Raw genomic sequence first — 12,477 nt, forward strand, 5'->3', positions numbered from 1 at the left:
ATCAAACTTATAAACAAAAATAATTTATTATTTTATTGGAACTAGAAGCACAGAGCTGGTTATTGTGATGTTTGTCGGTACAATATTTGATTGAGCTTATGGACCAACGATAGTTAAAAGCCATTTTTCTGTAATAAAAAAAAATATTTTATGTAACGTAGGATGCGACTATAATCAACTATTATAGAATAACCGAAATTAAGTGAAGGTATCGAAGTCTGCTTGAGGTCGGCTTAAGCAGATCTTTAGCTTACGAACTTCTTGCTCCTTTTTTCCTCGTTGCTTTGCACTTGGCGAGCTCCTTTTACCCGTAAGACTGTTTTTCTCTTAAAATCTGGGACGACGCGAGCAGAGGGATTGGTTTTCTCCATTCTAGCGGCTGGTATTCAAAATTCTGTTTACATACGGCCAGGGAGCAGGGGAGTTTACATTTCACGCTGTAACTGCACGTTTTTACATTTCAACCAGGGGAGAAGGGGTGTCCATCGCGAAAGCGACGCGACTGTCACGTTTTTCAACAGAATGAAAAATTGTGTTTGGAAAGAATATTTTGCAAAAATTATGGTAGCCGCTGAGATACGCATGACCCTAGCTCGACGGAGAGTGCTGATTGACGCTTAAAGAAAATTATGTATAAGAGAAACTACAGAGAGCAAGTTCGCGTTTAGTTCTTTATTTACTTATTGTTCCACTAGATATTGGCCCTTTTAAAAAATAGGATCGACAAAGAAATATGTTTTTTTCAATGTATTCTTTTATAAGAACAGGATTAATAATTAGAACGAGTACTTTAGTTTTTATTTTGGTCGTAATTTAAGAGAATGGAGATAGTAGTATAATTTAGACAACATTTTCCTACGGGCTTGCTATTATTAAATTTATATTTATTTTAATATTGCACCGTGGAGCACGTGTACGCAGTTAGACGCGAGGATATTGTGCGCCGTGATGCGCATAGCAGGCAGGTGGACAAACAGTGGTACTCTGCTCACGTTGTTGAAATTTCAACGATTTCCCTAAGCTTACAGAATTCTCGGGAGGAGAGCTCCGTTTATGCGAACCGCAGAGCCAGTGGTCGCGAAGTATCGTCAACTTTGAACGGTAGTTACCATTCAACCTCTGCAATCAACGGCTCCGCATGTAGACGTGGGAAGTTTTAATTAACACCTTCATATTTAATATTCAATGTAATGTATATTAATATTGCTTTTCGATACAAAATAATTATTTTCTCACTTGCTAATCGTTCACATTACTTCAATCTACATTTGGATAAACGACTGGATGAATTCACTTCCCACACTAAGGAGAACAAGTGTCTCTACTTTCTCTAAAAAAAATAAAAATAACCTCGGTATCCCACAATTCTGCCATTCTTCGGACTTCCAGCCACAAAATCTCTGTCCTGCATTACTCAACTAATTAGGAAAATCTTGTATACAATTACGACACACGATGTACGAGCGTCAGTGGCAGAGGCATTTACTACGTTTCAAGCAACGATTCAACGATTTCCCCATTCATCAATTACTGCAGCGGCACTCACGCGTGGGAGAAATATTGTTCGCGTTAGAATGACTCCATTATCGAGTGTATCGATCGTGGATACTAATGCGAGCGTCGTTTTATAACACGAATGACAAGTTGGAATCGTTTGTCCACGTCGAGTATTAAGTCATTACTTACAGGAATGCTTGCGTGGACGGTGGTAAAGCAATGCTTCTTTCCATCGCGATCGAGATGGGAACAGGCGGCTGCCACTGACAAAGCAAAATGTCCGTTGACCGTTTGTTCGACCCTCTTGGCCCCCGTGATCCCAGACCGCGATTAATCATCGAGCTTTCGTGAAAATGGGTAATCGTTTCCACGGTCGACGCCAAGGTACATTCGCCAATGGACTTTTCTCAACCTCTGCTGGCCGGACTGCTATTTGTCAGGGAAAGGTTTCGGTTGACTTCTCGTCCACTTGAAATTTCGTTGTCGTCTTCGCGAGCGATACGATGCGCGATAATTGGAGTTTTTGAATGATAACGAACATCTACCATATCGTAAAAGTGAAGTTAAAATATCGTTTGGATATCGTACATAGAGAATTATAATAAATTGATGTATAACCTCGTGCACTCTACGTAATGAATATAGATTTACTTCCATTGGGCCGGGATGAATTTCACTAAAATTTCATTGGACGATCAGTGTAAAAGCGATACCAGCTCAACTAAAATAGATTTATGATCTAATAAATCTTGACAGTCGTTGATCTATAGGCACGTGTATATTCGAACGCGAGCTACGGGTATTTGAGGCTCCTTGATTTTTAATTTAATGGCAAAAAAAAACGGAAAGGATTTGTGACTTTATGAAATCAACGTAATTAATGCATTGCAAATATTTCTTTAAATAAATTATAAGTATTATTGATGGTAAAATTTTAATCAGGGGAATAATTCGTTAAAATTGGGATACTGCTGCTTATTGATCGCCCAATAATGACGTCATATCTCTCGTCGAATCTGGTTTATAGTAATCTAGATCAGAATCCAGCATTAATTAGGTACTTTTCGGTTTATTTAATCGTCGAGTTTCCTACATTTCCGTAATTTCAACGCGGCAAAATTAATAAAGTAAACTTTTCATCGCAAGCTCAAGTCTTGTTAAATGATAATTATAATATTATATAAATGTTACTTATTTGGTTCAGGTTCTAGATTCTTCTTATATATTTCTTATTAAGATTGTAAATATCGAACTAAGCAAATGTAGATCGATATGAAAAAGATTGCTCATTTAGGTTAAATTAATATGCGAACTATTCTCGGAACTAAAATTACGTGTATTTCACTGTCTGTCAATTATAATTAAAACTTGAATAAATAAAATGAGGTTTAAGAGATTTCCAGAGTTAGCATTTACGGTGTATTTTTCACTCGGTAATCCCGCCTCTTTTCAACAAGCCCTATATCAAAAAAAGGGGACGAGTTAAACTTCATAAGTGCATGTAATAAGTGCGTGCCACGATTTATAGCCTTATATAAGTGTGTTCTATCTAGCCTTCAATCACCATTACGTAGCACTGTATAGCCGACGATAAGTCATACCACAGTTTCTTCCTTATTATCTTCGATAAAATCACCCCTTGTCTCCCGTTCCTTCCATGCGTCGAACTCTGAAAGAACACGCGAAGCAGAAATTCGCGATGGCGTCATCTTGAGTGACTAGAAACACTAGAAAGGAACAAAAAGGTTCGAATACTTGGACAAAAGTCATTTGAAACTTAATTAAATGTCTGTCCGTGACTGTCAAATTATACTTCTAAGCAGTGTTTTTGAGTGACAGATATCCGAATGAGAAGTAATTTATGGGATCGTTTTCCGATAAGATATCGATTTCTCTATGCCATGTAATATTCAGGGATAATACTCTCCGCGAGATTTAATCTCTGTCGCTCACGATCTATCTATCAATCACGTGATAGATTACACCGGTGATCGAAGACGATGGCTGGTTGATTATTAAACGGTTGTACTCTTTGACGCTTCAATGTTCGCGCGTAAATGGAAATTCCGACACATTGTGCACGACTGCGAATTGAGCTTGGGTTGATCCCAAAAGAAAAGGAAAAGAAAGAGGAATTGAACTTGAAAATTAAAATACAATTTCAAATAAAATGAATGTAAAATTTGAAAGAAAACGGGGACTCGAGTCAATCGAAATTCTGAAAACAGCTCTCATCGTGGTTAAAATTTAAATCGTACCTTTATGACAAAATTTATTCACGCTCTTCGCCGTAAACTTCTTTGTATTGATTCTAATTTTGGAAAGCAAACAAATTGAAGTGTAAGTGTTTCACCATTGATTTACCGCCATCGCGCAATATGTCGTCGCGTTCATCCGATGTCATATTTTATTCACGCACTAGCGTGCATTACGAATGCAGATAGTCGATTTTGTCGATATAATGCCGTGCCCGTTTAGAAACACTGGATGGCGACTGAACATCCAGCTGAACAGTTATTATGCGCGTCGGAAGTTCAATCTCCTGCTTATTCTATTTTCCTTCGATATGTATTAGTCACAAATTTCTGCACATGAAACGGGTTCTGTCGATACGTCTGCCCCGTGGCGTTGTTGGCGCGCCTCTATCGATTATTTGCATTTCGCGAGACGATTCCGTATGAATAGAGAAAACAGTACAATTTTTCATCAGCTTAATGTATCGAACTACTATCCTCTTTCGACGTGAAACGAAAGGTCCACAAATTCGAAAAATATTTCAATATTATTAAATCTCTTTGTAATGATAAAATAGAGAGGTCAAATACTACTAATCGAAGTAGTGTTGCTCCATTATTTTTTGTTTCGAAATGTTAAAGGTTTAAGTTTCAATCAATGGTGAAGAACAATAATTCTATTACACCCATGTGTTATTGCAACCTGTTTTTGTCATGAATGTTTTCCTCAATTTTTAAAATACATAAATAAAATAATATAATTAGAGTTTCTTGTTCAATCAAATGTAAGCAAAACTGTGAACCGAGTCAATACATCAAAATATAAAATTCATGAAATAATTGAAAACTAATCGAAGAGTCCTACGAATCCACGAAACCAAAATCAAGTTTAATTTCACCACTTGTTACTAACAACGTTTACCAAAAATTCGAATTTCCATGGGTTCATGTCCGAATAATTTAAACGCCAACTCACGTCTCGAATCTGCTACTTCATTTTCATAACGTATCCGCAAGAATGGCTGCCAGCGAACATTTTCTACGAGGTCGTCTTCTTGCAGTTTCCTTTTCCGTGGCTGGTGATGACGACACCATGATTTCGTGGTTAACTGCCAACGACGACATTGGCCGGAAGCTGGACGTGTCCAGAGTCTCTGTCTACCGATATAAATTACTTTTCTCCGTGCGGTTTTGTAGCAACGCGACCGCAGGACTGCGGCCGTCGGGCCGAACCTCGACTTTAACTACTGGCAATTATACCCGACACGGTACACGGGCATATCGCGCTTTAATTACCGAAAGTTTCGGACTCTGCGGACCTTTGCACCTGGCTCCGTCGTTATCCACCGGTTTAACTCTGCATTCAGCTAATCCTTTATCTGATTCTGCGTTCTGCCTCTCGATAATGCAGCGGAGTTTCTTAGAAATGCACTGCGACAATGGATGTTCAGTCTATAAGCACTAGCAGCACACCTTATCGACGATTAAGGAATAATTAAATGTATCCGAGCTAACATTGACTGGAATTTAAGTTTCTATACGCGCCTACTTTCACTTTATTCAGAGTGAGTTTGTTATTTATTAATTGCGTTGTGTAGAATTAATCCTTTTTCTTAAATATCACTTTAAAAATTTACAATCGTTCTGTTTATATTACTTTTTCATTGGTACTTTTATTATTATCGTCGTTACAATAAGGTCGTAGACCAATTTTACTGCATGGCAATTTTATTGAAAGTGCTTTTATTCCCACCAAAATTCATGAATGCTTAGAATTAAATTTTACAAGTGTCTTTATTATAAAAGACAATTGTATTAAAAGTGTCTTGAAAAATAAGTCTCCTACCTATGTATATAAAAGAAAACTTCTTTTTCCAATCCAATGAATATAGAAGTCACTGTTTGGGAACACACGAATACAAATTCATTCAACGTTTATCGATAATAATTAAACAGCATCTAATAGAAATGGATGGTAAAGGGTATGCAAATTATTCGAAGCCCGCAGTACAATTATGAAAACAAGTCTGGAGCGCTACAGACCGCAAACTACGGAGTTCAGAGAGACAGAGTTTATTTGTTCGCCCGGCAGAAAAGACAAACTCTCTCCGATTCTTACGAACTATTTCAATATTATTCCTACAGTGTAATTCCCTCCAAAGACAATCTTGAACGTCCGGTTTTGAGGATGGAAACCCACGAAGAATCAATAGCAGTTCTAGAGCTCGGTTATTTTTCTGAGAAATGTAGCCGATCCTCATCGACGCTAATCAAATTCTTACGGGACGCATACAAGGCCAGAGCTATTAAATCAAAATCTGAATTGAGCGAATCTAGAGCTGCGTCGGTGCGGTTTCACTCCGCAATCGCTCCGAGCAAACCCAAATTCATTTATCATGAATTCCGTATAAGCATCGCGATTCGTCGCGGAAATAGCTGCGCCAGCGTTTAGTAGACAATTCAAGTATTACTAGACGAAGGGTATTATTGTAATTGTTGAATTGAAGGGTTCCTTGCGCACGGAACGCTATCGATTGAATACCTAATTTAATTTAATTGGACTGGTTCTTCGTCTGCGGAAGTACCCTTCTGCAGAAGTCATCTTATCTGCTCTTGCTTGTTCCACTTCAGAACACAAAACTTATTAAGCTCCATGGTATACGTTGCTGCTAGAAAACACTGACAAGGAGAGCCTGTTTGGCGCCTGCTTCCTATTAATTTCAAAATTTCCATGCATGTGGAACATTGACAAATATTTCAGCTCCTATATCAAATTTTGTGAAAATCGTTCTAAGGAAAACATGTACGTTTTCTTTTTTTACGAACATTGAAGAGTGCTTTCACCCCCTAAATTTGCAAACAGTGTAAAATATTTTTCCTTGCGAGGAGAAGCGCACTTTATGAAAGCAACTTGTTAATTCTTGTTTATCGCCAACGTGCCCGATGCTTTATCTCTTTACACGGGAGTGCATTCTCCGCTCACCTGTATGCATCAGGAAAAAAACCCGGTAAAGCACGATTTTCGTTGGAATCCGTGGTGTTGGAGTCGGCGAACTTCGAACGAAGCGTCATGAAAGTTTAATCGGATGATTCACGTGCTGTGAACTCGACCTTTTCTTTTATAGGCGCTATGCGAGCGAAATCCCTTGTTTGTTCTTTAATAACTATCCCGCTGCAGAGAGAAATGCGTAGCCGTGTTTGTAAAGCTACTTCAGAGCAATAAGCATAGTATATTTCGGAATCGGGCACGCTTTTTGCTGCGTACGTGAAATCCACATGCTGATTAAAATTCTCTGGCAACACTGCTTTCTGTTTATTCGTTGTGAGTTTATTATTTGCAATCACCATTTGGAATATTGCATTGAATACGATATATAGTTATTCGAAATATTTGGCGCAAGCTTTGTCGAATAGAGAATTTAATCAAAGCAGGAGTGAAAATATCTTTCTTGAATATATTTTGGGAATTGAAATTAAAAATTGGATTTAAAGGTGAATAAAACTTAAATTTTAATAAATTTGCATATTCTATGATATAGAGAGTATTTTTGTTTGCAATATTTAGTTCATACTCCATTTTATTTTGTACGAGCTATACGACTGCTTTTCCACCAATACTTTATCCTATATTTTCCCTGGTTAATTAATAACAGAATCCAATGGAGCTCCAATGTAAAATCGCCTTCGTTTCGATTCCATCTTCATTCGTCAAAGCTTGCCTTTTGTGTTGGTAGGCAGGTTACGTCTAATTACACTGTCATTCGATACTGTGACACAGATTTTTAATTGGATCGACCACGGATCATAATTACCCGGATAATATCGAATGATAGGTATGTAGGCCGCGTATCGGGAATCGTGTCAAATTTTGCGCTAAAGACGAGTACAAGAACGGGCACGAAATCGTTTGAAAGTCATCCAGTATAGATCTTTCAAGAGACGTGAATCACCGTCACAATTGTATCTAAATTCCATTTGAGTGACAGAGGAGTAAACCAACGTTCTACTACAACGTCTCTACAATTTTTATGTAATTAGAGACGAATGTTGTCAACGTTAATGACTTCTCGTTAAATAAAAATAATTTGTACTGTAAAAATTCTACACGTACGAGACATATTGCAACGAAAAATCCAGTCGAGAAATAAAATTCGTTAGCTCTAAAATTAATTTAAAAAGAAAAGTGTTGCACAATATGAATAACTAAATCTAAATAAAACCAAACATGCCAAGCAACATGAACGTCGCATAAATTTCAAAAATTACGTATCATGCATTAGAAACTCTTATCTAAAGAAAATAAAACCTGAACAGACAGTACACGTCAATGATTAAATAGCAGCGTTTCGTTTAACTCTAAATTGCCTTCGAGAAACAATTGCTGAATGTCTGAATGACCATCACAGGCTACTCGTTGCAAGATTAATTCTTGCTCGTTCGATTCGTAAAGAGGAACAACAGGTCTCGTGCTCCAGTTTCATGGAGCAGGAAAGAAACGAACCGATAGAAGAAAGGGATCTTCGTTGAGATAACTTAATCTACGTCTGGCCAAATTGATTTAGCGAGCAACGGCCGTTGGCGTGTCGTTGTCGCGTCTGATGGCGACAACAAGTGACGCGGCACAAGAGGACAGGGCAATCCTTTAATTTTGGTAACGATCCGTGTTGGCACGCATGTGCAGCTCGCGGATTGCTTAACGAGCTTCGTCTGATGCATCGGGCATGCTAGTTCGCAACTGTTACGACCTAGCAGGCTAATACTTGTCATGCAATCTTGCGAATTTATCAGTGTCGAAGCTCATCTTAAGGTCAAATTTCGCGTAGGAAATGCACCGAGAAAGGGGGGCAACGGGGGTATTCCCACAGTGCTAGATCCCTCGATTATTCAAGAAAGGGTGCAATTAGTTTCTGTCCTATTCTTGATGAAATAAGAATAGCGTAACAAATTATTACTAGGACGTACAACATTTTCTAGTAAACTCGAAATTTTGTCAATAAAATAAATGTAGGTATAATGGAATTAAATGGAATATAAAGTGGAAGGGAATTTCAGGTTTAATGAAAATGTTATTTAAAATTACTTTCCTCGTCCTTATCTGGCTGTATACATAGGTTGAACCACACGTGGTACCATTCGATGGTGGCAGGAAAATTAACATAACTTCAAACCGGTCGTATTAAGGTTTCACAGATAAGGTTTATTTTCGGTAGAATTCTGTACTATGGCGTCCATATATTTAAAATCTATATGATGATTTTAGAAACCTGGGAGAAATCGTATGAGAAATATTTCCTTCTTGATAATACCAAAGGATATCTTTAAAAATACAGTTAAAATTTTCAAAGTAGACAGATGATTGCAGTATAGAGTTATCTATTACTTTTATAATTATGTATGTAAAATATATATTGTATTTTCTGCATAATTATGGTCAGATAATGACAGGTCTCAGCATGACGACGTCAGCAAAAATTCAGAATGGTAAACGACCTTTCTTGTTCCAGCTTCCTAACGATGAAATCAATTGCCTTACTCTTTTCGAATATGCCGTACTGGAAAAACACTGACGTTTCACGTTTCAACATAAATCTAGTTATGGGACACGCGACCCAGTTAATCGCACGATTACCTTTGCTAATTGGTATGCGGGCAAACAAGATTGATCACTTCGCTGATCTCGTGTCATAATTCAAAAGCAATCTGCATAGGAGTCCATGTACTGGAAACCGAAATAACAGTAATATTAAGTTATGCCGCGGTAAATTCATTTATGAAAATGACAAATGAACCAATAATAAATTCAGGGTATATTTAGGTTCGTTTAAATCATTAATATTATTATTTATAACTCTTGAATTTTCTATGGCTTAAGTTGACCTCTCAGATTTTTCAATTCAGGGTATCTTCAGGTTCGTTTAAATCATTAATATTATTATTTATAACTCTTAAATTTTCTATGCCTTAAGTTGAGCTCTTGGATTTTTTAATATTTAAATCTTTAACCTTCTAGCCTGCCATTGCCTAATTATTACATCAATAAATCGTTTCCTGTTTAATAAATAGATAATACTTGTATGCCACAAGAATTGGTTACGGTCTTCCACTCCAGAAACAGAAATGGTTAGCCAGGTTGTGTAAAAAAATATGATCCCTCGTCCTTGGATTCTTTTCGACCTATTGACTCCTGTCACGAGGGTCGTAATCGAGGAATGGCCGTTCAGCCAGTCCGCGTAAGAGTAAATCGAGACGGTAAAGCTCCCCTTTCGTTTGTTTGCCGCTCGAATGCGGGACCCTTTCCTCTTTCACCGATTAATTCAAAACGCATTATCCCGCCGCGATGCTCAATAGACCGGACACTCCACATAACAGATGACGTAGAAAATGCTGATACAAAAGGCGGTCAACACTGTTCCATTTATTGCCTACGCATCCCTTTAATAGATGGCCAGCGAGAAATTCATTTTGTTTGTTGGAATTTTCTTTGTATTATGTAGAATACATAATTATAAATTTGTTCATTTTGGGGGTTGGTCCGTAATTGTATTCAGTGTGATTTTGCAACACAATATTTAAAGGTATTTTATATTTCATATTTCATATTTATATATTGAATATTTAAAGACAATCTAAATTATATTTTCATTTGTTTGATATACAATGTAGTTTAATTTAAATAATATGCACTCTATCCAGGTGCTTCACGTTTGCGTGAAAGGGTGATAGATGGAACAGCAGAATAGTCACATGTATTATAGCGGGATTTATCGTTCAATAGCTACAAGTAGCCAATGGATTTGTCACTCACCCAGGTCGGACTCGTGATTAAAGCTTTGTCTGGCATAGTTTGCTTCAGACACATTTACCAATTTGACGGGTTTCCATTTCCAAAACTCATGAGTCAAACCTACCAGCGCGAAATAGATGTTATCATTAGCCACCTGGTAGCGTGTATTCAAAGCTATTCTTGCGTCCGAGCACGGTGAAATGCAAATACCTATTCTTGGTACTGTTCTACGCCACAATTGCCAACACCTTTGAAATCTATTAATACTACATTCAAAACACCTAACCTGCATTGAAATTTTAATAATATTAACATCATATATTATTATTATTATTATTATTATTATAATATGAAAAATATCTGTTTTTGAAGTACTTTGAAGGATAATAATGAAATAGAAATGTTAGATAATGCTAAACGTTAGATAACTTTAGAATACTTTTGTATTATTCTTAAATAAACTACATTTGAACGATGCTTGCTCTGCTACGTCTATGATCGGATTCTAACCAATCAGGAACGATTTGGATCTGAAAATATATCTTTAGATCAAGGTTGAAATATTTTTCTTGTACTTCTATTCGTTTGGAAATAGAACAAAAAGTGTCGCTGAACTTCTGTCAAGCTTCGTTGCACAGGAATATTAAATTACGCTTGGGTTCCCAACAGAGTATAAGAGAAAGTGTGGTGGCAGCTTTTGCTCCCCTTTTGCAACAAACACGCGGGCAACCTTGGTTCTTTCGCTGTTCAATAGCACGTGAAAGACTTCGTGTAAAAATAGGACAAAGACGGAACAATTAAAGCGATTGGACAATAGGTAATGCGAATAAAGTTCGTATTCGTATTCTCGAGAGACCTATAGCGGATTATCAAGATAAGGAGTTATGGTATGAAGCTGTTACTATGAAGAAAGCAGTGTTCCAAGAAAGAAAGGTGTATCTACCAAGAAGAGATTAGCCAACAATGTTCCATGAATCAATATTGGAGTAATAATGAAGAAGCACGTTGCGTGTTGCAAGGCGCAGCACACGTCGATTCCCCTTGCATATTTCACAAGTCATCAGTCTAAACAGAGTATAGAGAAATGTCAGAAAATTAAGTTCATAGTTCGAACATAATGGAGGACTGAATTTATCATTTGACGTGCTAGATTCGATGGTCGAAGACTTACCACTCGCCATTTACCCATTTTCAAATAGCGACTAATTACATTTTAACAATTTTTCTTTGAAATTATTTGGATCAGATATGATTCATCAATAAATCAATAAATATATATATATATATATATATAATAAATATATAATTGTTTCAATGGTGTATCAAGGAGGAGCTACCAAGGATTTGTCCAGAATACAAATATTGAGCAGAGAATGCGATACGTATCAGAGAATCGATAGCCCTAGTGCAGACACTGTGTAGTCTACAACGTATCTCCTTATCAATATCGACAGTGTTTCAGACAGAAACTTCGCAGACTTTCGGAAGTTCTGGGAAAGTCTCGGTAAAACAGGTTCGTGCAAAGGACTCGTCGAAACTTTCCAATTTGATCTTACCTTTGGCTTTACAAGTTGCAACGCGCGATCGATATCTTAAGTAAATTTGCAATACCTCGAGGACGCTTCGGAATACTCGTTGAAAGTGTCATGGAGCAAACAGTTATTATAAACTAAACAGTTTGCTATCTTTACCGTTATTACACCGTGTAAGTGGATTCCACCGTTGCGTATGAGCCTGGTCCTGTTAAAGTTCAGAAGAACCTATCCGATGTTTACAGATTCATGGCTTTAGCTACAGTTCATCTACCTATTTGGTTATTTTAAGGTTTGTCTAAGGAGTTATAAATTAATTACAAATTTTTTTTTCCTTTGCATCTTAATCATTCATTTTCGGCTTCTAAGAGAAGTTCAAAGTTTTTACTAAAAACCAATAATTCTTCCTTGATTTTTGTAAAAAATTCTT

Source organism: Hylaeus anthracinus, unplaced genomic scaffold (assembly GCF_026225885.1).
Source record: "Hylaeus anthracinus isolate JK02 unplaced genomic scaffold, UHH_iyHylAnth1.0_haploid 11981, whole genome shotgun sequence".
Taxonomy (NCBI): domain Eukaryota; kingdom Metazoa; phylum Arthropoda; class Insecta; order Hymenoptera; family Colletidae; genus Hylaeus; species Hylaeus anthracinus.